Genomic DNA, 25154 nt, shown 5'->3' with positions numbered 1-25154 from the left:
GTGTAATCCCTAGTTAAGACACGAATGGAACTCTGAATATTCTGAGGTCAGTGAAGTGTAAAGGTGAGACAAGTTATTTACCGTTGAAAGTCACAGGCTTTATCCATGTTTGAATCATTTGGTTATGTCAACACCTAAAACCAATTTAGATAAGTTAGGCTTTTGAGAACAAATTAATACTTTTTTTTGTCATCTTCTATTAGGTTCAGTTTTTTGTTAATTATCCTCTAGCCCATTTCTCCTTTTTCACTCCCACAAAGGTCTGTTCTTCAAGAACTGACGTTGGTATCAGAGCATTGAACCTTACCACACCACTCTCCCGCCACAGCCACTAGTGTAATTACTTCTCAATTATGGAAGCAGCCATGCATTGTGGAAGAATTGTAGGGCCTTGTTGGACATCAGCATAATAGTGTGCACACCACCAGGTTCATATGCCTGTTCCACTTAGTGGCTCTGCTGGTCTACTTGATGGAAAAAGGACATGCTGGGCAGCACTGCATGCATCCCTAGGATAATGAGGGACCCAGGATCCTCCATCCCCAAACTAGTGTTAATGCACAGCAATGTAGAGAGGGAGAATTGAGAATTTCCTATTGCTGAAGAATGCAGTGATCCATAGTATTACCTTCCTTGAAGTGCACAAGCACCCCCCAAAAAGTGGAATCCTAGGGTTGCAGACTATTGGCACAGTCTGTGAGATTACAATCCAACATCAATAATGGGGTGGAGGTTGATGTAAAAAGAATGACAAAACATAAACTTGTTTGCTACAACATGGTACGTGTCTTTAAGACTAATTGCTTATCTACAATTTCTAATTCTTGATTGTGGAGACAAATTTTATTATTAAGTCGAAGAGTGGGTGATGGCTACAATACAGTTTTTTTTAGATATTCTTTGTTTGCTCCTGGACACAATAACATGTGTTCTTCACATTTAATTAGAGAAATGTATCTTTTATTTAATTCTGAATTTCCCTCTCGACATCTAAGCAGGTCATGAAACACATCTGGATTAGCATCCTTTCTTACAAAGTGTTGTTTATCACACACAATCATGGCTGAGATCATCAGTTTGCCTGCTTGAATACGAGCATGTAGCCTGGACACCTTGTTCCTGCCATATCTGTAGATGACGCCAGCAATGGGAACATCTGTACAGGTGTGCTAGCTTCCCTCATGACTGCCCTTTGCCTGTTACACTAAAATAAGGCTATTTGTTCTAGCCAATAGCATACGCTCATGCTAAATAGCCTCATGATTCGGGAGGAAATGGGCAAATATTTTGCAGCCCGGAAAGCCAGTCGCTGACCAAAAAAATGTAACCAGCTGGGGACAATCCAACGTAGCTCTAAGTCAGGCCTTTTAAGCCGTTCAACTGCGGAAAGCAGAAGTGATCAGTAATAACATACTTGATGTCAGCTGCCAAGGTGGCATGAAAGGGGAGGTACTTGTGGACTTGTGTGCCGTCCCATGACTACGTCCTGGTGGGTAACGTGAGCATTTGTTCAAAAGACCACATGTTGAATAATGTTTGTTAGGTTCCTTTCAACCCTGGGTGAAATTCGTGCCAGAGTTAACTTCAGAAACGAGGCCCTAACTATCCTGAAGAACATGTTGAGAAGGCAACAGGTGGCCTTTGGAAAAGACAGGGAAGTTTTGGAAAAGGAGTCAGTTGTGCTCATTTAACAGATCCTAACATTAAATGTAAGAATTTAAACCATCTGTCACTGTCACAATTTAATAAGTCTCTTGTACTGTCTTTTGCACTAGTTCTTGCCAAGTTCCCTTCCAAATAGCATATGATGCCATGAGTTCCCAAGAGAGTTTGTAATAATTCCATGTGAACATGTGTTCCGAATGAGGCACATTCCTGATTCTAAGTAAGCATGGGTGAAATTGTCTTTATGCCGGTACAATCTTGCATAATTTCTGGCGTTTCTCGCTATGATTGCTACACACAGTGGGGCAGATTTACAAACCCCTTGCGACACATTTATGCCGCCGTTGCATCACTTCTGTGACGCAGCGGTGGCGTAAACCATGCGCCATGTCAATGTTTGCAGTCACCTCAGGGGCTTCTGTCAACAGGACATCTTGCACACCTTAACTAATCGCCCAATTTTTACTCACATGTTCCCTCCTTTTACTTTTCACATCCATCATTTTCCTCACAAATAACATCTAGGTATTTTACAAAGTTGCCTGCTTCTTTGAAAATATATTTCAATGTGAGCCATCGAGGGCATTGGGACGTTAACAGCACAGGCAGGAGCATTACCTTGAAAACCCGAGTCCTGGTGGGAGCATATACATGATACTGTGGGGTTACATCCCAAGATGGCAGTTAAATGTTCACCTTCATCAACAGCATCAGTCTTGGCGGGCACTGGAAAATAAAGTTGTCTATTATTCAGACAGCTAGTACTGCGTGTAAATGTGCTAATCTCAGAGCATCACACTGATGCAAATTTAATCATTTCTCATTGACAGAAAGCCAGAGGCGTCCCAGCTGTTTGCACTGCTGTCTGACTTGTTTGTTTTCCATTTCCTTCTGTCCTCTCTGCCCCAAAGAAAGGAACATCTTACCTTTAGAACTCGCCACAGAACGGGAATTAAAGAGACAGATCTCAAGAATGTGCCTGCTCTGACATACTGCCAATATTTTTTTTTAATTGTACATTTGGCTCTAAGTATACCATGTGTTTACTTGTATTGCTGATTTAAACGCAACACATGTTGTGTTGTATTCCCATGCTCCCGTATTGACTGAACTATGCCATTTCTTTTTCTGAAAAATCCAAGTCCTAAAGTGATCGTACGTGTGTAACATGGGATAGTACAGAATATTGGCCCTTGAAATGTTTGAATCACTAGGGGTGTGTCCAAAAAGCTAAATACTACTATGTCCGCATAGAGGCACAATGAACCGTGGATGAGAGGCGCTTTTCTTGATGCGGTGGAATGCGACAGCTACAGCGGCGTCATCCAAGATGTGACGGCAGCAGCTGCGACGGCGAAACGCTTCTTACTCGATGCAAGACTCTTCTCGTGATGCGGTGTGTTAGACTCGGGGGTCTCTGGTTGGCGCAAGGTTGCCCTTGTGTCAAGCAGGAACCCTCTCCTCTACGTCAGGGCGCAGGATAACCCCTTGTGAATGACCCTTGCTCACCCTCTAGGTGCGTGGCGTGAGCAGCCAAGGCGATTCCTCAGGCGTTGTTGGTTAAGCACTTACAATCACACACACAGTAAATACATCAATCCCCCCAGAAACGGACACCAGCCTTGGATATGTAGAAAAATACGCTTCTTTATGTAAAAATAGGTATATATATCTCAGCAGACTTATCACAAGACCAATAACGTTTTCGCTATGCCACCAGGTTATAAAGCAGGCAAATGTTCTTTGTTCGTAGTTTCAAATGGATACTTTGTAGTCTCTCGCAAATGTTACTTGTGGTTCCAGTACTCACAGAGATCGGCTCCCGCGAACGGGGAAATAAGGCGTTGCGGGCCCCGAGCCCGATACTGGAACTTCTTTCGTGACGTGGAGAGTCGGCACAGGACGGTGCGACTCTCAGCTTGGGAAGTGGTCTTGGGTCCTCGATCAGCGGGTGTGGGCAGGTAGGCAGGCGCGGCCAGCGACCCTCAGCACGGCGGTGCAGGGGGGGTCTCCACAGCGGGGGTGGCGCGGCCTGAGGTGTCCGGGGATAGCGAAGCGGGGTCACAGGGCACGGTCAGTGCAGCTGGATGACCCGGCGTAGATCACAGTTGTCGGACGGTTTCCGGCGGAAGGGGTGATAGCGCGTTCAGCGCGCTCCAGTGGCAGGCGGTGACAGGGGCGCAGGCGGCCTAGCCCGGGGACAGAGAGCGGCTCCGGACGGAGCGGGGCTCTCACGGGGTTGCGGCAGGCGAGCTCCTGAGTGCCACGGCCCTAGGAGGGGCGTTGAGGGGCGCAGTCTCTTTCCAGCGGGATGCACACACGGCTCGAGTCGGAGGATGAGCAAAAGCAAAGAGAACCCACTGGTCCTGGGGTTCAGTTCAGGGGGCAAGCTCAGATCAAGCCCTTGGAGAATGTTTAAAGCACAAAGCAGCAAAGTCTTTTCAGTAGTCTCTTCCTCTCCTTTCTCAGCAAGGCAAGCAGCAGGCCAGCTCCTCCAGCGTCTTCTTCTCCTTCTAGTCGGGCAGAGGTTCTTTGTGGTAAAACAGGATTCTGATTTCTTAGGAGCCAGGCTCCTACTTTTATACAGTGATTCTTTTGTTCTTTAGCGCCAGGGGGCCTAGGCCTGGCTCAGTCCAGTTCTGGAGCACTTTGTTATGGTGACTCTGCTCTTTCCTGTCAGCAGCAGGGCAGAGACATCAGCCGCTCCACAGGGGGCGGCGCCGGCTTTGTGGTGGCAGAGCACAGGTCTATTCAAGAGTCAAGGTGTACTCCTCCCACCCATCCTGGTGTCATCTCTCTACCCACCACCTGGCAGCCAACCTGTCTCTGGGGATTCCCCAACCCTGCTCCTTACTGTTGCTAGGCAGAACACACACACACACAGCAGAGGCGGACTGAGATGGTCAGGTCAGTAAATACTAACTTTCTAAAAGTAGTATTTACAAACCCAGGATATTAAAATAAACTTGACTACAAGAAGTATTTTATTATTCTGAGTTCAGGCATACTAAACTTGACATTCTACCATGCTCTCTGAGTCCACTGGGGTCACAGCGTTGGCGGGATCCCAGCAGCCCATTCTGGCCTATGGAGAGCAGGTAGCCTTCAATAGTGAAAAACGAAAATGGCTGTAATTCACTACTAAGACATGCCACACACATCAGGGCATGTCCTACCTTATGCCTACAATGCACCCTGCCCTTGGGCCTACCAGAGGGGTGGCTAATATGTAGGTAAGGGAAGGTTTAGGGACTGGCAAGTGGGGGCACTTGCGCAGTCAGCGCGACGGTCCCAGACCGCGCACAGGGTCTGCGGTGGCAGACCCTAGACACATTTTACCCGGCCGCTTTCTGTGGGTGGCGCAACCAGCGCTGCAAGCCCACCAGCAGCATTGGCATTCACAAGCCCTGGCACTCCTGGTGCACTCTACTTGGGACTGACAGTGAATCCAATAAACCAATCATGAACATCAATTACAGGTACACTTTACCTAGGGAGCACTTGCACTGCGGCACGGATTAGCCGTGGCGCAGTGCCCTGAGCGGACAACACCAGCAAAACAATCGAGGCACACCATCAAAAAGTGGAAGGGAGACTCACGCCAAGGTGCCAGGTCTAACACGGTGCAATGCGTCAGCTACCATGGCTGCGATGGCGACATGCTTCTTCGGTGTTGAGGGGCGCTTCTCGTGATGCGATGCAATGCGACAGCTACAGCGGCGACACCCTTGTTCAGTGATGCGACGGCAACGGCTGCGACGCCGACACGCTTCTTCTCAGTGAGTAGCGCTTCCAGCTCCTTGCAACACGCTGTCCCTCAGAAGGCCCAAAACAGCGGTAGGCACTTCCAAAGAACTCTGAGGAGCTGGTGGTTGAAGTCTGTTGTCCCTGAGAGTTCAGCAGGAGGCAGGCTTTTTTCCAAGCCCTTGGAGATCCTTCACAAGTTGAGCAAAAGTACACACAAAGTTCCTTTCTCCTCTCTTTGGCAGTAGGCAACCACTGCAGGCCAAGCCCCCAGTTTTAGGGATAGTCTCTCCTCAGTTTCTTCTTGGTTCCTCTCCTCAACAAAGGTTTCTTCTTGTTTCCCAAAGTGATCTAAATTCTTGGGATCAGGGTCCCAATACTTATACCCCAAAATCCTTTGTCCTCTGAGGGCAGAGGGGCCTTTGCCTAGTCCAACCAGTTCTGGTCAGTCCTGGAGCACTTTGTTTACATGACGCCTTCTTTCCTTTCAGAGTGCAGGGCAGAGACATCAGACGCACCAAAGGAGGTGGAGCCAGCATTGTGGAGGGAAGGCACAGCCCTATTCAGGTCCCAGGTGCAACTCCTCCCTCCCATCTAGATGCAGATCTCTCTATTCACCACTGGGCTGCCTCACCCTGTCTCCTGGAATTCCCCAGCCCTGTCACTCAAACTCCAGACAAGGAATACACAGCCTAGCAGAGGCAGGTTTGAATGGTTAGACAAGAAAATACCTACTTTCCAAAAGTGGTATTTTCAAACACAGAATGTTAAAACCAACTTCACTAAAAGATGCATTTTATCATTCTGAGTTCAGGCATACTAAATTCGAATTTCTACCATGTCCCCTGAGTCAGTTAGGATTATAAAATGTAATAATCAAACTGCCCATTCTGGCCTATGGAGAACAGGTAGCCTTGCAATAGTAAAAAACGAAAATGGCTATAATTTACTATTAGAACATGCCACACACACCAGGGCATGTTCTACCTTGTCCTTTCAATGCACCCTGCCCTTGGGCCAACCATAGGGGTTTCTGATATGAAGAAAAGAGAAGGTTTAGAGACTGGCAAGTGGGTGCACTTGCCCAGTCAGCATGACAGTACCAGACTGCACGCAGGCTCTACAATGGCAGACCTTAGACACACTTTTACAGGCTGCTTCTGTGGGTGTCACAACCAGTGCTGCAAGCCCACCAGCAGCATTTGGATTTACAAGCCCTGGGCCCTCCTGGTGCACTGTACTAAGGTCTGACAGGTAAACCAAACCAACCAATCATGGAATCACAAATTCATACATCAATTTACAATAGGGGGCACTTGCACTGTGGCACTGAACAGCTGTGGCACAGTGCCCTGAGCATCTAACACCAGCAAAAACACATGAGGCAACAGCAAAAAATGGAATGGAGACCCACACCAAGGTGCCAGGTCTAACAACCCTCCTCTATGACTGCAGCTCATCTGCTTCACCTAGGCATCTTCTTTACTGAGGAGGGCATTTTCCTCGATGGATCATATCAACAGGGTATCCCTCCTATGTTTCCTCTGCCTTCTTCCTGTGTTTCTAGAGATAATGGTCTGGATCTCCTGTGATATTCAGCAACCGATTAGTTTTGCACAGTGTTATTGTGCCTGGTGGCATTGGATCAACTGAAATTACCTAGCTGGGTCCTAGTCTGCTTTTTGCCAGCTTTTTGCCTTTTTCTAACTTCCCTACCCCTTTTAAGAGCTGGTGCATTCTTGCCGGCAGAGTATAAAGTACTGTCAGTGGTGTCCTCTCCTCCTTGTCCTCTCTATTTTTGAGTCCCAGCTCTTAAATGGCTGACAGTGGGTACTTCTATATTACTGCCTGCCCTTCGGCAGGCTCTTTTTCAGTTTCACCTCCAGTATGGCAGCTGTGAGGATGCAGTGTCAGATGAGGTCTTATTCCAGAGTTGGGGTGCATTTTTTAAGGTTCCTGGTATCTCTCTTTTGTTGCCTCTTCTGCTCCACTCTGGTCGCAGATGTGTTACCCTAGAGCTGCTGCATCCCATTGGCTGCTGCATCCCATTGGCCATTGCTTGCTCCCGTACCCCAGAGTGGGATTCCCAGACTCTTACGGTGCAGTAGCTGTGGTTCTTCTCCCTTTGCTCTGTTATCTGTGTGGTTCCGAGATAGGGGGTTGGATGGTCCCTCCCTTCATTTTCTGAGATCTCCCCGGCTCTCAGGGTCCAGCAGCTCCTCCCAGTGAGCCTTTGATTTCCTCATTGGTTGCTTTGCTAACGGCTGGGCTGGGTATCAGACATATGCTTGGATGTGATGGATATTTGGTGGTCGCTGCCCCTTCACTCCACATCTGTGCAAGGGTTGACTTGGACCTTGATTTGCTTCTTGTTTTTTTCCAACTTCTCATCTTCCTAGGATTTCTCGCCTTTTCTGTATTGATCTTTCTCATATGTGGGACACATCTTCATTCCCTTGTGTTTGTTGGGTCCTTCTCTCCTACTTGGGTTTTGTTGACTACTCCCTTGAGTCCATTGGTTTCGACTCCCATTAATTCAGCCACTCTTGGTTGGGACTTGTCTGTTCCAGCTGGAGACAAGGGGAGCTCAACTCTCGTCCTCCATGACCCGTGACCGGACTCAAATAACTTCTTCTCCTCTGCAATGTGTTTCACAGTTCCCTAGATCAATACATTTTCAAAATAGATAACAAAATAAATCCATTAATCTCTAATTAGCCTCTTGCTAGAAACTGATAGAGTGCTTACAGCACTCTAAATTGTATGGGTGCACTATACTTATGGTTGAAACGCACTCACATGTATTTTGTCGTTTGCAATGCTTTATAATTATTAAGATGCAGTTATTCACGTTCTAGTAGCACTGAAATTGTAGTGTGCACATTCAAGTAGGATTTTACATGTATTAGAAACATTCATAATTCCTGTATATGTAATGCGCAGGATGAAATTATATTCATGCAATGTAACCATGTTCAGTTTAAGTTGCCTGAATCGTAGGCCCAATTTGTAAAGTTGTTGACAGTTTCGATTCTCCTTGGCCGCTGTTCTGCTTGGGTTTTCGGATCAGATAGAACCCGCTCATCAGAGCCTCTCTAACCCAGCCAGAACGTTACCCTCTCCCTAGGGCCTATTCACAACAAGTAACCACAGATATATACCACCTAAGGACAGGGAATTCCTACTATATATATATATATATATATATATATATATATATATATATATATATCTAGACCTCTTATAATACAAGTGGCGGCCTCGCGATCCCAGACGGACCCAGGACTTCCTACCCAGACGGCAGCCTCAGTCTCGCGGTCCCAAACGGACCCAGGACTTCCTACCCAGACGGCAGCCTCAGCCTCGCGGTCCCAGACAGACCCAGGACTTCCTACCCAGACGGCAGCCTCAGCCTCGCGGTCCCAGACGGACCCAGGACTTCCTACCCAGACGGCAGCCTCAGCCTCGCGGTCCCAAACGGACCCAGGACTTCCTACCCAGACGGCAGCCTCAGCCTCGCGGTCCCAAACGGACCAGGACTTCCTACCCAGACGGCAGCCTCAGCCTCGCGGTCCAAGACGGACCCAGGACTTCCTACCCAGACGGCAGCCTCAGCCTCGCGGTCCCAGACGGACCCAGGACTTCCTACCCAGACGGCAGCCTCAGCCTCGCGGTCCCAGACGGACCCAGGACTTCCTACCTAGACGGCAGCCTCAGCCTCGCGGTCCCAGACGGACCCAGGACTTCCTACCCAGACGGCAGCCTCAGCACAAGTTCATCCTATGATTACCATAATCAGTTCTACTATTTACCAGATCACACAAGAACTGCCAGTTTGAGCACAACCTGTTCTCTGGTTCGAGGGGTTCCTCTCTCCCTTATTCAGATACCACTTACCTGATCAGGGTTAACATCTGTTCATGTCAAGTCACAGCTGACTAGAAGAATAGGCTACCCTCTTATACAAGAACACGCAGCACATGTTGATTCACTACAAACTGAATACTTTATTATTGATTATATACGTAATCACATAACATTACTGTGTAACACATAACCTGCAAAGAAAAGTGAAAGATTAGGTTGTACACTCTAATAAGAAAGGGGTCGACATCACCTTAGTCGTGTGTAGCCTGCACTCAATGGTCATCTAGGTTCCCTTCTCGTCTGTGCCTCGGCTCGCCTGGAGATCACACCTCCGTAGCTCCCTTCTCCGAGTCACTGGGACCTCTTCCTCATCGGCTACTCTCTCCTCTCTGGCAATTCTGCTAGAAGAGTATCTGTCTCTCGGTTTTTCTCCGCCTTCAAGTTTGTCATCTGTCTTCCCTGGAATAAGTAGTAGTTTTACTGCTAACGGCTAGATGCCGCCTACGGACTGAAGTAAGTGCCACGTAACTGCCTCAGACTTTTACTAATATAGAGGTGCATTTCCTCATGGAAAATTCCGGCCCGTAACCTGCCGCCCACCAAATTCTTGTACCTCCCCGTGCCAAGGACACTTTCCCAGCCGGCCGGCCTGATGTAGCGTCTTCGGCATGAAGAAAAATACAATCCTTCGATAAGGGCCGGTCTGAACCGGTTCTCTCCAAGCGAATAACACCTCATAACTAAAACATCCCCTTTAACCTAGAAGCATCTCAAGCTGCCGGAGCAGAAAGAAAGATGGAGTCTCCCCCGTTTGAGGCCTACCAGGCCTGAATTCAGCACGGCTCCATGAAATACCCTCACTACAGGGCAGGTTATCCCTAATACTAACGAATCTATCCCCTAGGATATGTGTGCAAGCCCTAATCTATGGGGAAGAACACAGGATCATGTCGAAGTGCCTAGTAAATAGACTTCATTCACTACTCTAACCCTTAGGCTTGAATGGTAGAGAGACTGAAGTCACCCTAATCACCCATCAACACAATAGGGCCGGGAAAATCGAGCAGTACATTTCACCCTTGACTTCAGTCTATTATACATTCATTAAACAGAACTAACAACTGTGGAGGAATAATACGAAACAAAGCTAACTGATCTATGTCTAGTACCAAATGTGCAAAATTGAAGTAGTGAAGGAATACACTGAATAAAGCAACAAATAGAAATCAAAACAGCGATGGTAATTAGAATACCTCCTAATATTCGACGTAACAGATACAGGTCAGGTAACCAATGAAAGAGCCAGTCAAACCAGCCCTGGTCAATGTGTTTTCTAACTTCCTCCGTCAAGTCATGTAGCCTGTCTATGTGAGCGCGAATAGATTGTGTATGATCAGACAAGTTAAAACAACAAAGACCCTCAAAATCGGAGCAGTCGTGTCCATGTTTAAGCAAAAGATAATCAATGGCCGCTCGATTTTGCAAGATGGCTCTCCGTTCACCCTGGGCGTCTAACAGCATGTCAGATAGGACTGTAGAAGTATGATTAATGGATTTTACCATCCAGCAGGCCATTTTCTCAATAGATTTAGCATTATAAACCGCCAAAGTAGGAACACCAATAATTGAAATAGCCAGGCTAAGGTATTCAGACTTGGAATATAAATGCAAAGATGAGTCACAATCCTCCTGTAACATCACTGTATCTCGAATCACACGAGAATTGGCATTCGGATGTGACGAGAACATCAGTAAGCTGAGTCTCGTAATGGCACAGGGGCCACCAGAAATATTTGCGGGGACATATGGCCAAGAAGTATTACCACATGAGAAAAGCCATCCGGCAGGTAGAAACATCGTGCGATAATGACTAGGGGTAACTACCAAACTCTTGCAAGTCATATTGTTCAGGACCGAAGCACATGTTTTCGGTGTCCTTTGAAAGCACAAAGTTCGCTCATGAAGGGTGAAGGAAGTAGCACCATTCAATTTCAGACGTAGACATTCAGAAATTGCACTAGGATTACATGTAAGGAAAAAACACATATCTCCTTGTGTGATATTATAGGTAACTATTTGGGACTGGACGGGGGGTATCTGGTCCGGTAGTTCAGTACATAAGGGGCAATACGCATGGGTGGCAAAATCGCCCAGAAGAACATTGGGGCGAGCCTTTGAAATGTTGAAAATATTAGTCAAAGTTTCCAGCGAAGCAGGGACAGCAACCAGACAGGTCGCTAAGATGTCGTGTACAGATCTCATCGGCGTCAAACAAAAGTGAGGGGCATCGGTCACCCTTTTTGCCAGTAGGGTCCAAAAGTTCGATGACGAATCCCACGCAGCGAGGGAACGCGACACTCGGGCGCGTAGCTCATCTGGGGTTGACGGGAGTCCTCCTCTCTCGTCGAACCAACCCGAAAATAGTCCGGCGACGACACATCCTGCAGCAACAGTCCAAAGAATGATCTGAAAGAGAATCAAATACAGGCATTAATCATTCTCGTAAGTAACATTTGTCAGCCGGGACCGCATCCCAGCTATCTTTCCCTGGTCTCATAACTAAAATGGTGTTATCATGACCGGTGGCGATGACCTCTGCCTGTTCAGGGGGAGTCTTAGGCGACTGCACCCAAACCCTGCCCCCAGGGTTATCTGTGGAGCCAAAACCTTTCTGGCCTCGTACAGTTAGCAAAGTTGGGGCAGTGCCTTTTACCATCCCACCACTGAAGACAGGCATTATGAGTAATTGAGCCACTCGGTCAGTTCGATGGATCAGCAAATCAGCCTCACTGCTATTTAGCAGGAGCACCTTAATCTCTCCCTGATAATCACTGTCAATGACCCCTCCAAGTACCTGAATGCCTTTTACAGCCAGCCCCGATCTAGGGGCGATTAATCCAAAATTCCCGGGTGGTATATGAACACCAACACCGGTCGCGATGATGACCCGATCTTTACCTTTTATAACGGTGTCATCCATGGCATGCAAGTCTAAACCTGCCGACCCTGGGGTCGCTCTACATGGAGCCAAAGCTCCGGGAGTAATCTCCCAGTACATCACAGTCTCTCTGATTTCATTTGGCTGAGCATTAACATTCGGAGGGAACAAACGCATAAGTGGAGATTCAGCATTTAGAAAAGGACGATTATTCAAAATTAATAGCGCTTGGGACAAAAAGTCTCGCCAATTCTTATATTTGTCATCAGTTAATTTACGCAGCTGCCCCTTCAGCAGACCATTCAATCTCTCCACAAGACCCGAGGCCTGTGGATAGTATGGGACATGAAACACCCAGTCAATATTGTTTTCCACACAGAATTCCTGTACCAATCTTCCACAAAAATGGGATGCATTATCAGATTGAATTTGGAATGGCACACCATAATACATGATAATCAATTCCAATGTTTTAATGGTATTCAATTGGGTAGCTTGCTTACAGGGAAGGGCTACCAACAAGCCACTGTATGTATCAACAATAGTGCAAACATATTGACAATTCCTACTCATGGGAAGTGGACCGATGTAATCAATTTGCCAAATTTGAGCGGGCAGTTTCCCGCGATGTAAATGACCTCTAACAATTTGGGGCACTTTGCGCTGTCTGATATGCTGACAAATGGGACAATGTAAAATAACATTCTTGATCAAATCTAAGGGAATATAAATTCCTCGATCAGCATCCCACCTGCTAGTGGCTTTCTCTCCAAAATGTCCTGCCTTCTGGTGGGCCCATTTCGCCAATCCCGCAATATCAGAATCTTGCCTGTCCACCACTGCCTCAGCAATTTTAGATTTCTCATCTGCAATGTTATGAAAAAATTTGTCAAGAGAATCTATAGGAGTGTGAGCATCCACATGGAAGATTGTAACAGTACTCTGTGGGAGCATCTCCCAAATCTCCTGCCATAATTCTTTTCCCCACAACTGTTTTGAATGCAATTCCCAATTATGGGAATGCCAAGTCGGTAACCAAACTGCCAGTCCATTGGCAGTAGACCAAGAGTCGGTGAAAATATGACATGTGCCGGGTAATTCTTGTTTCAGGACTTGATAAACAGCATACAGTTCAGCAAATTGACTGCTCTTACCTTCACCAGTTGTGCTCAGCAGTTTTCGTGTGATCGGATTATAGGACACCGCTTTCCAGTGCCGTTTCGGCCCTATGAACCTTGCTGAACCATCCGTAAACCAGACATGGTTCCTGTCCTCCGCGGACAAATCATCAAAAGGTCTACCCCACTTGACAGGAGACTCCTGTACCAAAGGTACGGAACATACACTCTCAGTCTCAGTCGATGGCGCTCGCGCCACCTGCTCATGTAAAGATGCAACTCCTTTTTGTCCCACACGTGCCCTGTCTTGTATATACCATTTCCATTTAATCACACTCGCCTCTTGAGCGTGTCCAATTCGGTGAGTTTTCGGCGAACTCATAACCCACTGCATAATAGGAATCTCAGGTCGCAAAACTATATCATGTCCCAAAGTCAATTGCTCGGTGTCCACCAGAGCCCAATAACATGCAAGTAACTGTTTCTCAAAAGGTGTATAACGCTCACCAGCATCAGGTAACTTTTTGGTCCAGAAACCCAACGGCACTCTACTCCTGCCTTGCTTCTGCCACAAACTCCAATTCGCATAAAGGCCCTGTACAGACACATTCAAATCTACCTCACCATCACGTACGGGCCATAAATCCAAAGCATGTTGAATTGCCTCTTTTGCTAGGTTGAACGCATCTTGCTGTGGTTTATCCCAATCAAATGCATTCTTTTTACGGGTGACACGGTACAAGGGGGCCAATATTTGACTCAAATGAGGAATATGCTGACGCCAAAAACCAAATAAACCAATGAAGCTTTGGGCTTCTTTCCTATTCCTTGGAACTGCAAAATCAAGAATTTTCTGTTTAACCTGAGGGATCACTTCACGGTGCCCTTCATGCCAATTAATACCCAAAAAATTTACAGCCTGGGACGGGCCTTGTAGTTTATCCGGATTGATTTCCCAACCTTTCTCACGCAGGCACCCAATGACTCTGTCCAATTGGGTCTGAACTTCCTCGTGTGTTTCGCCTTGGATCAAAACATCATCAATATAATGACACATCTGGACTTGCGGATGAACCGGTACCTCAGCCAAATGCTCTGCCACCAGCCGGTGACATATCGTAGGGCTATGCACATAGCCCTGAGGAAGACTTCTAAACGTCATCTGACGCCCATTCCACGTAAAACTGAACTGTTCCTGACACTCAGGGGCAATCGGAATCGAAAAGAAAGCATTAGCAATATCAATTGACGCATACCATGTACCTGGATGTTTTTGGATTCTTTCAAGTAGAGTAATGACATCCGGTACTGCAACGGTCAAAGAGGGTGTGTGTCTGTTCAATTCTCGATAATCAACAGTCATACGCCAAGAATTATCACTCTTACGTACAGGCCAAACAGGATTATTCCAAGCAGAAGTAACTGGGGATATAACACCTGCATCCACCAACTCCTGAATAGTGGTACTAATCTCCTCATGACCACCTGGAATACGATACTGCTTCTGACAAACCACTTTTGTCGCCTGAGGAACTTTTATGGGGGGCATTCGTAAACGACCAACCCGTATAGGCCTGGACGATATATAATGCGTAGTTCCAAATTGGTAACATCCATCATCTAAATGCAAAGTCATTCCTTTCAAAATATCAATTCCAATTATGAATTCCAAGAGAGGCACCACTAGTACAGAGTATTCTTTTCTAGGGATTCTACCTATTCTCATTTCAAGTAAGGTTTGAACTGCGGGAGTTTCCTTTCCACCTAATCCGGTAATTGTAAAAGGCTGACCTTTAAACTTCTTTGATTTTCCATGAATAAGAGTGGCCTCCGCTCCTGTATCTACCAATGCTCGGGCCCTTTGGATATTACAATGTCTCCAATAAATTTCAATATCTACATAGGGTCTATTATCTCTGTGAGCCCATCTGTGTACTGGAGCTTGACCTATTTCCTAGTCATGTTTACTGCATTCTGTGTACCAGGATAAATCAGGATAAAGACTCTCACGTTTCTTAGGTATCGGTACCTCCTGTTCATATCCATTCCCAGTACGAAATGGATTTGTGTCTTCTGCAGTACACTGCTGGTTTCGATCGGCCAAATTATGACGATCCTCTCTCCTCCTCAACTCAGGGGATTGATCCCTATCATCTCTACGTCTGCTGTAAATATAATCATTTTTCCCCTCTGTCTTTCCTCTTCTCTCTCTCTGTCTCTCTCTCGACGGGGGGACATATCACGTACATAACGTCGGTCATCACGACGAACAGAGCGCCCACGGCGGTCGTCATCACCGCTACCGTCAGAACCACCACGATCACACTCAGACATCCGAACACGCCGGGCACCCTCCTTCCGATCCAAGCCACGTTTGCGAAACAACTCCCACAAACGAGCAGTAGTCTCACCGTCAATGTCCTCCCTCCGCACACCATCGGCCAGAAGACCAGAAAAGATATCACGTCTAGTAAGTTTATTGTCACCAGGAGTACGAGTGTCAGGCCGGGACTGACGTTCAGGTTTAAACCACTCGCCTAACTCACCGAGTTGGCGTACCGATTCCAGTACCGTAGATAACACGTTACCAGTTTGATTAATCAATAAAGTCATCATGACCTGCTTATAAGCAACAGGGGAAGAACGAATAATACGATTCCGCACAGAAGATGTCAACGAACCATCAAGCAACCTGTCAGCAGTACCCAGAAAAATTGCCGTTTTCATCACCTCCTCTTTGAGACGTTGTGCAGCGTCGCGCAAAGTATACCACGGTTTGTCATTCACAGGCCAATCAGACTCAGTAGGGTACTTTATATTACAACCCTCAGTCGCCAATTGAAGTAAAGAAATTTGACCACCACCATTATAGTTACGAAAATGATCCTGTACAGTAGAATCCGAACTCAAGGAACAAAACTTCAAACAATCGCCATTATCTAACATAATGCCAGCAGCGCCCAGTTCATAAAGGCGCACCATCCATGTGAGTAAGGTCTCACCAGCTCGCTGCCGAAATCGCTGCAAAATATCACTAATTTCCTGTTGAGTAAAGTCCTCTAAAGAGTCTAAAGAAACACCCTGCGGAGCAGCGGGAGACTGCTGCAATTTCCGACGAAAAACTGGATGCACCGAGACCGCGGGATGAGCATCACAAGGAGCTCGACCAGTACACGTAGAGGAACAATCAGTGGAAGAAGCATCAACCCCACTCGAAGGACGAGCGCAATCATGGGGTGCACCATCAGGGGTGCGAGAAGCAGGCTTACAATCATGGCGGGAGCGGGAGGACTCGCGCTTGACAGATTCCTCACCCGAGGAACAAGAATCACTCGAATTCCAGATATTACCATCCCATTCATCAGGATTCCAATCCAGTCCGGCTTTCGCCACGACCAGACGCACCTTTCGCGTCGAAACCCGACCGCGCCGATTCTTGTATTTATAACGGGCAATTCGCACAGCCGCCCTCTCGGCAATAGTCTGGTAAGTCTCAAGTTTGTCAGCAAGCAACTTATTTTGACACCGCAACAAAGTATGAGAATTCTGAATCTCAACAAAGTGCGCTTCCACATCCTTAAGAGATATCTGTAGCTTCAACAACCTCTCGTGCAGAATCCTGTACGCAGACAGAACAATCCAACCTCTGCGCCCCAAAATGGGAATCTCCTCACCCTTCGAGATGGGTGCCTTCTGTAAACAAGTAATCACATTAGCCGGCTCCGCCAGCTCCAAAGAAGAATTCCAATTCTCACTCAAACCAGTAGAATCAGCCCACTCACGGGCTAAGGCTTCATAAGGCGTTGAATCCCATCCGGGAATATCAACGGGCAACTTAAAAGTAGATTTTGACTTTCTAGAAAACATCGTGAAAAAGAAAGAAGAAAAGAAAGAAAAAGAAAAGAAAGAAGAAGAAAAACTATACACACAATTATACCACAAATAATATACAAACAAAACCACGCACACGCCGAAAGCAAACACGAGACAACACGACGCACACAGGTTTCGAAAACGGTTCGTGACGCCAAATGTTCTGCTTGGGTTTTCGGATCAGATAGAACCCGCTCATCAGAGCCTCTCTAACCCAGCCAGAACGTTACCCTCTCCCTAGGGCCTATTCACAACAAGTAACCACAGATATATACCACCTAAGGACAGGGAATTCCTACTACATATATATATATATATATATATATATATATATATATATATATATATATCTAGACCTCTTATAATACAAGTGGCGGCCTCGCGATCCCAGACGGACCCAGGACTTCCTACCCAGACGGCAGCCTCAGTCTCGCGGTCCCAAACAGACCCAGGACTTCCTACCCAGACGGCAGCCTCAGCCTCGCGGTCCCAGACGGACCCAGGACTTCCTACCCAGACGGCAGCCTCAGCCTCGCGGTCCCAGACGGACCCAGGACTTCCTACCCAGACGGCAGCCTCAGCCTCGTGGTCCCAAACGGACCCAGGACTTCCTACCCAGACGGCAGCCTCAGCCTCGCGGTCCCAAACGGACCCAGGACTTCCTACCCAGACGGAGCCTCAGCCTCGCGGTCCCAGACGGACCCAGGACTTCCTACCCAGACGGCAGCCTCAGCCTCGCGGTCCCAGACGGACCCAGGACTTCCTACCCAGACGGCAGCCTCAGCCTCGCGGTCCCAGACGGACCCAGGACTTCCTACCTAGACGGCAGCCTCAGCCTCGCGGTCCCAGACGGACCCAGGACTTCCTACCCAGACGGCAGCCTCAGCACAAGTTCATCCTATGATTACCATAATCAGTTCTACTATTTACCAGATCACACAAGAACTGCCAGTTTGAGCACAACCTGTTCTCTGGTTCGAGGGGTTCCTCTCTCCCTTATTCAGTTACCACTTACCTGATCAGGGTTAACATCTGTTCATGTCAAGTCACAGCTGACTAGAAGAATAGGCTACCCTCTTATACAAGAACACGCAGCACATGTTGATTCACTACAAACTGAATACTTTATTATTTATTATATACGTAATCACATAACATTACTGTGTAACACATAACCTGCAAAGAAAAGTGAAAGATTAGGTTGTACACTCTAATAAGAAAGGGGTCGACATCACCTTAGTCGTGTGTAGCCTGCACTCAATGGTCATCTAGGTTCCCTTCTCGTCTGTGCCTCGGCTCGCCTGGAGATCACACCTCCATAGCTCCCTTCTCCGAGTCACTGGGACCTCTTCCTCATCGGCTACTCTCTCCTCTCTGGCAATTCTGCTAGAAGAGTATCTGTCTCTCGGTTTTTCTCCGCCTTCAAGTTTGTCATCTGTCTTCCCTGGAATAAGTAGTAGTTTTACTGCTAACGGCTAGATGCCGCCTACGGACTGAAGTAAGTGCCACGTAACTGCCTCAGACCTTTACTAATATAGAGGTGCATTTCCTCATGGAAAATTCCGGCCCGTAACCTGCCGCCCACCAAATTCTTGTACCTCCCCGTGCCAAGGACACTTTCCCAGCCGGCCGGCCTGATGTAGTGTCTTCGGCATGAAGGAAAATACAATCCTTCGATAAGGGCCGGTCTGAACCGGTTCTCTCCAAGCGAATAACACCTCATAACTAAAACATCCCCTTTAACCTAGAAGCATCTCAAGCTGCCGGAGCAGAAAGAAAGATGGAGTCTCCCCCGTTTGAGGCCTACCAGGCCTGAATTCAGCACGGCTCCATGAAATACCCTCACTACAGGGCATGTTATCCCTAATACTAACGAATCTATCCCCTAGGATATGTGTGCAAGCCCTAATCTATGGGGAAGAACACAGGATCATGTCGAAGTGCCTAGTAAATAGACTTCATTCACTACTCTAACCCTTAGGCTTGAATGGTAGAGAGACTGAAGTCACCCTAATCACCCATCAACACAATAGGGCCGGGAAAATCGAGCAGTACAGCTGCTCAAAACATTAATTAAATTAATCGCTTTTGTATTCGAAAGTAGCGTGTTCTCATCCTACTGCAGTTGCAGGAATTCAGCCTCGTTATTCTTAGATTTAAGGAGATACCCGGAATGTCTTTGAAGAAGACTGGAAGGCAAGAAGGGAGGACTCCTTTCGTGCCTGGCCTGTCTGGGAACCAATTCCACTGGAAAAAGAAGAATTAATTAAAGCTACTGGAAAGTTACTGAAATTATACAATAGAGAAGTTTACCACATGATTCATTGGGGGCTGAACTTTGTCTGCTTTAATATGATGCGCAGGGACAGAGACTGGAGATTTCTGCTGATTTTCTGAGGAGCAGTAGCATCTTAGAGCGAGCTCCATAGCCTTAAGCCAGGAAACCCATTTGAAGTGAGTACTTCTTAGGAAGTCAACACGTGCTGACACCTTTGGGAAATGATATAAGAGAAATGGGTAGGACCCTCATTTAGAGCAGTGTAGGGAAAGATATTTTTCTTTGTTTTTCTTTCCTCCCAGATGAAAAGAGAACTCGACTCAGCCTCTATTCTTTGCTGTGTATTGATTTTGGAGTTCATCATATTATGCCTTTTATGCCTGATGAACCATATTCGTAAAATTGGCTCGGTATTGATTTTCATATATCTGTATACTCATACTCATACTCAGGTGTGTTTATATTCAATTATTTTTGGCCTTATAATAAATCCACAAAATTGGAATTTGGAGTCTGTAGTTCTTTAGAGTATGACTAAATTTGAGAGTATAACCATGACTTGTTTTACTCCCCTCTACCACTTTTAGCAAGCAAATAAAAGACCATCAGTCGTAACTTAGTAGAATAATTAGGGAAGACCAATTTGGCGTAATCAAATGGTAGCAGAGGATGGTTTGCTTCTAAAAGTGAGGGGAGAAAAGAGAAATTAGAGTAGGATCAGAAGAATAATAGAGCTTTGGACAGAGTAGAAGACAGTGAAGTTGATGGAGGTCGGCGGACGTTGACGGTGCGGTGCGGTGGAAACAGTGGTAGTGTGAGTATGAATCTGTGTGGTGTGTTAGATTGCGGTGATGACTTAATTGTGTGATGTCTTGCGGAGTTGGAATGCTAGTTGAGTGATTGTGGGTTTATCGGTTTACTGGTCTGGACACGTGCAGATCAGGAAGTTTGGTTAGCGGACTCAAGAGAAGTCCAAGATCCCGGGATAGTTTTTTATTTGTAATTGTCTGATCAAAAGTGTGGGTGTCGTGAAGCGCTATCGACGATCCTTTGTGTGCATGCAGGAGTAAGTCGCGGTAGAAAGCCTCAGGTACCGGGAGTGGACTATGGCGATTGAGTGATCAACGCAGGTAGGGGTCACAGCGGACAAATGTTCTTGTGAGAGTGTTCTATCGATCTTTTAATAGACAGACAATTATTTGTTTTGTGTAACTGTAAGTTATTGTGGCTGTGTCGGAGCAGTTACTTGGTTTAATAACTTTTAGAAATACAGTAACTGATAGTGTAATGTGCGAGCGAGTATGTGAGTTGAAATTGTAAAGGAGGGTGAGCAGCTGCAAGGAGTGAGCAGTGACATCAGTGCGCACCGCGCTGGGATAGGTCGGTTGGTGTAACGCCGCGCTGGGATTGTCAGATATTGACATTTGGGATGCAAATAATTGATTTTCATTATGAGAGGTTTTAAGGTGTTGCAAGATTTGTGTAGAGGCGACACCAGGGTGGTGACTCAAGTAGGAGAAGAAGTCCCGTCAGAGGACACCCCAGCACATTATATGGCAACAAATGTAGGATTACATACTATGGTGTGGTTGCAAAATTGGCACAAGATTACAGAGAAAGAGGGTGTTTTTGGCTTTCCCTCGCTATGGGTCATTCTGAATGGAGGTGCTGTATCAGCTGAGGGGAGTAATGTCTTCTCTGAAACCTTCACCTCGACCAACACAATTTGTGGCATTAGATGCATGGATGAGAGCATCAATCTGAAAAAAGAGAAGCTTTGCAGGGAAGAATGAAGAAAGCAATGAAAGCATATCATGACGCCAGATGGGATGCATAGTTAAAGAGGTGGAGTGTAGACACCATAGAAGGAGAATGATTGTATCCATTTATGCTATTAGAAGGAGGGTCTAGAGGAAAAAGTAAGACGGACGAGGACAGTGATACAGATGACAGTTTTATTGATAGACTGCTAGCAGAACGTCCTCCTCCAAGTGAATCTAGGTCAGAGCCAGAACAGATACCACAAATAGAGGAACTGTCTGGCGTGGGACGAATGGGTTCAGAGGATCAGACCACCGGAGTAAGAGGGAGGATTTTCACAAAAATTCCATTAGGGTCCGGAGGTATAGGGTATTCAGCTACTGAGCCAGAAGACACTGCATGTAATATGCGGTTGCCGGAAGCACTTTCGGTACCAGTTACTATTGGACCAGTGGTTTCGATATATAACCCTAGAGAGAGAATAAGTGGACATCAACAGCAGACAGGAGAAAGGGAAGATACTATATCTGGGGGAAGTCTTACAATGAGTGGAACGGGCATGGTTCAGATACCAGTGGAAGCTGGTACCCCACTGCCAGCTACAGCAGATCCATCAAGGATGGATAGTGGGTCAGAGCGAAGGCTAACAGGAGCTTTGGCAAATTCTAGATCAGACATCAGAATGTGGGTTCCACCAGTGAGAGAGTCAATGATACAGAATGAAGAAAGAGAGATGAGACGAGAAGCACCTTGAGTAGCACCGTTGGGGCCACATTTTGTGTGTCCAGGGAATCATTGGAGAAGGCGAAGCTGGGAGAGAGAAAGTCGCCCAGTTGTGAGAATGGAAGAGAGTGGGGGTCCAAGGAGGACACAAAGTTGTGACAGGGAGGAATTGGGAAGTGAAAGAGACCAGAAGATGATACAGGTTGCATTGAAGGCACCATTGTTAGATGTGGTGAGATTAAAAGCAGAAATCGATGAGGTAATTGAATGGAATCTGCCATTAGAAAGAACTGATACTTATGACCCAAGCGAATTGCTATTCGTAGCTAGGGACATCATCAGAAAGCTGAGGAGAGCTCATGGTGCCTTGTCACAATTGGCCCGAAGGTATGAGGTGGATTTGACAAAGACTAAAATGATGCAGGAAACCTGCCGTTTGAATTACACAGATAAGGAATTGGAAGAGAAGCAAATGATAGGATTAAAGGCACACATCAGGGAACTGGTGATAGGGATATGAGGTTGGAAAGAATTAGACAAATGAGAAGAAAGGTGGGCCAAAAAGAAAAGCACCAGGAATAGTGTAGTGAATACTCCACCTCCGGGTGGAGGGATGGGAACAGAAGGGAATTTCCCTTTGAGAGAAGTACAAAATGGAGGGTATGTACACGTGCCATGGAGTAGAGGCAATTTGGCAGCTTTCACTAATGATTTTTGTTAGAACTGGGGGTCTGTAGTGGGCAGAGGTAGGTACCATTGACCAAATAGGGACCGTTGCGTCCAGTCAGGGTAAGGGGCTACACTCCTAAAATAACCCCTGCTCACCCCCTCGGTAGCTTGGCACGAGCAGGCAGGCTTATCTCAGAGGCAGTGTGTAAAGCATTTGTGAACACATACAGTTACCCATTGACAACACTACAGATGGACACCACACAAGTTGTAGTATAAAAATAAGTATTTTTTTATAGACTTAACACAAGACCACAAACAACAAAAATTTACAATACTGTACTTTAAAAATGGTAGAAATAGCTTAGTTCTCTTTAGATGGTAAATGCAACACTTTAAGTTCAATGTACCTTAGGATGCGTAACGCTATACAATGAAAGTGTTGCAGGGAAGGTGATGCGTCGTTTCCTTACACGCAAGAACGGTGATGCGTCAGTTCCCTACTGCTGCATAGGGAACGGTGATGCGTCGGTTCTTCTCTGCATGGGGAGGTGATGCGTTGGTTTCTCACAGCACTTCCGTGGCGATACGACCAGCAGCGCCGTGATGCGATGAAGATCCGGTGCAATGAAACAAAATGGCATCTTCCTCTTGCTTCAACAACGATGCGAGCATGCCCGACGGCCGTGCGGCAACTCAACAAATCTTCTGAGCCGCGACAGGCCCTGCAACACGATTCTCTGGTGATGCGACGGCGTCTGCTGCGACACTCTTCTTCGGTCATGCGGTGCGCCTCGGTGATGTGATCTGACAGCGGCAGAGGCAGAACGCTTCCTCAGCAATGCGACGACAGCTGCTGCGGCAGCGACACGCTTCTCCGGTGATGCGACAGCATCTGCTGCGATGGCGACACTCTTCTCCGGTGATGCAAGGCGCTTCGGCGATGCGAATGGCGACAGCAGCAGTGGCGGCACGCTTTCTCGGTGATGCGACGACAACTGCTGCAGCGGCAACACGCTTCTTCGTCTTGAGTTGGGCTTCCAGCTCCCAGCGACACGCAGTCTCTCAGAAGGTCCAGCACAACAGTAGGCACTTCAAATTCCCAGCAAGGGAATGAAGGGGAGCTGGTTGGTGAAGTCTGTTATCCCTCCCTGAGACTTCAGTAGGAGGCAAGCTCTATCTTCAAGCCCTTGGAGATCCTTTAAAAGTTGACGAAAAGCACAAAGTTCCTTTCTCCTTTCTTTGGCAGTCAGGCAACCACTGCAGGCCAATCCCCCAAGGGATAGTCTCTTCCTCAGTTTCTCTGGTTCCTCTCCTCAGCAAAGGTTCTTCTTGTTTCCCAAAAGTGATCTAAAATTCTGGGTTCAGAGTCTTCCCTTTTAAACTCATATTCTCTTTGTTCTCTGCAGGCAGAGAGGCCTTTGCCTAGTCCAAACCAGTTCTGGTCAGTCCTGGAGCACATTGTTTACATAACTCCTTCTTTCCTTTGACAGTGTGGGCCAGGGACATCAGACGCACTACAGGAGGTGGAGCCAGCATTGTGGAGGGAAGGCACAGCCCTATTCAGACCCAGGTGCAACTCCTCCCACCACTCTCCATGTAGATCTCTCTATTCAGCCTTGTGCTGACTCACCCTGTCTCCTGGAATCCCCAGCCCCTATCACTCAAACTCCAGACATGGAATACACAACCTAGCAGAGGCAGGCTTGGATAGTTAGGCAAGAAAATACCTACTTTCTAAAAGTGGAATTTTCAAACACAGAATGTTAAAACAAACTTCACTAAAAGAGGCATTTTATCATTCTGAGTTCAGGCATACTATACTCGAATTTCTACCATGTTTCCTGGGTCAGTTAGGATTATAAGATGTTATAATCAAACTGCCCATTCTGGCCTATGGGGACTGGTAGCCTTGCAATAGTGAAAAACGAAAATGGCTGTAATTCACTATCAGGACACACCACTCACACCAGGGCATGTCCTACCTTATACTTACAATGCACCCTGCCCTTGGGCCTACCTTAGGGGTGTCTGATATGAAGAAAAGGGAAGGTTTAGGGACTGGTAAGTGGGTGCACTTGGCCAGTCAACATGGCAGTACCAGACTGCACACAGGCTCTGCAATGGCAGGCCTGAGACACACTTTACAGGCTGCTTCTGTGGGTGGCACAACGAGTGCTGCAAGCCCACCAGCAGCATTTGATTTACAAGCCCAGGGCACCCTTGGTGCACTGTACTAGGGTCTGACCACTAAATCAAATAATCCAATCATGGAGTCACTAATCCATACATCAATTTACAATAGGGAGCACTTGCACTGTGGCACTGATTAGCAGTAGCACAGTGCCCACAGCATCTGAAACCAGCAAAAACACATGAGGCAACAGCAAAAAATGGAAGGGAGACTCATGCCCATGCTGCCAGGTCTAACAGGTGTCCCCTCCAGCTGAAATATGGGGAGAACTACCCTACCTCCTGGGAGTTCTCATCACTAAGGCGTAAAATTCTGGACAGACCA

The sequence above is a fragment of the Triturus cristatus genome, chromosome 8 (genome assembly GCF_964204655.1).
Source record: "Triturus cristatus chromosome 8, aTriCri1.1, whole genome shotgun sequence".
Classification (NCBI taxonomy): Eukaryota; Metazoa; Chordata; class Amphibia; order Caudata; family Salamandridae; genus Triturus; species Triturus cristatus.
Note: the sequence above shows the minus strand (reverse complement) of the source record.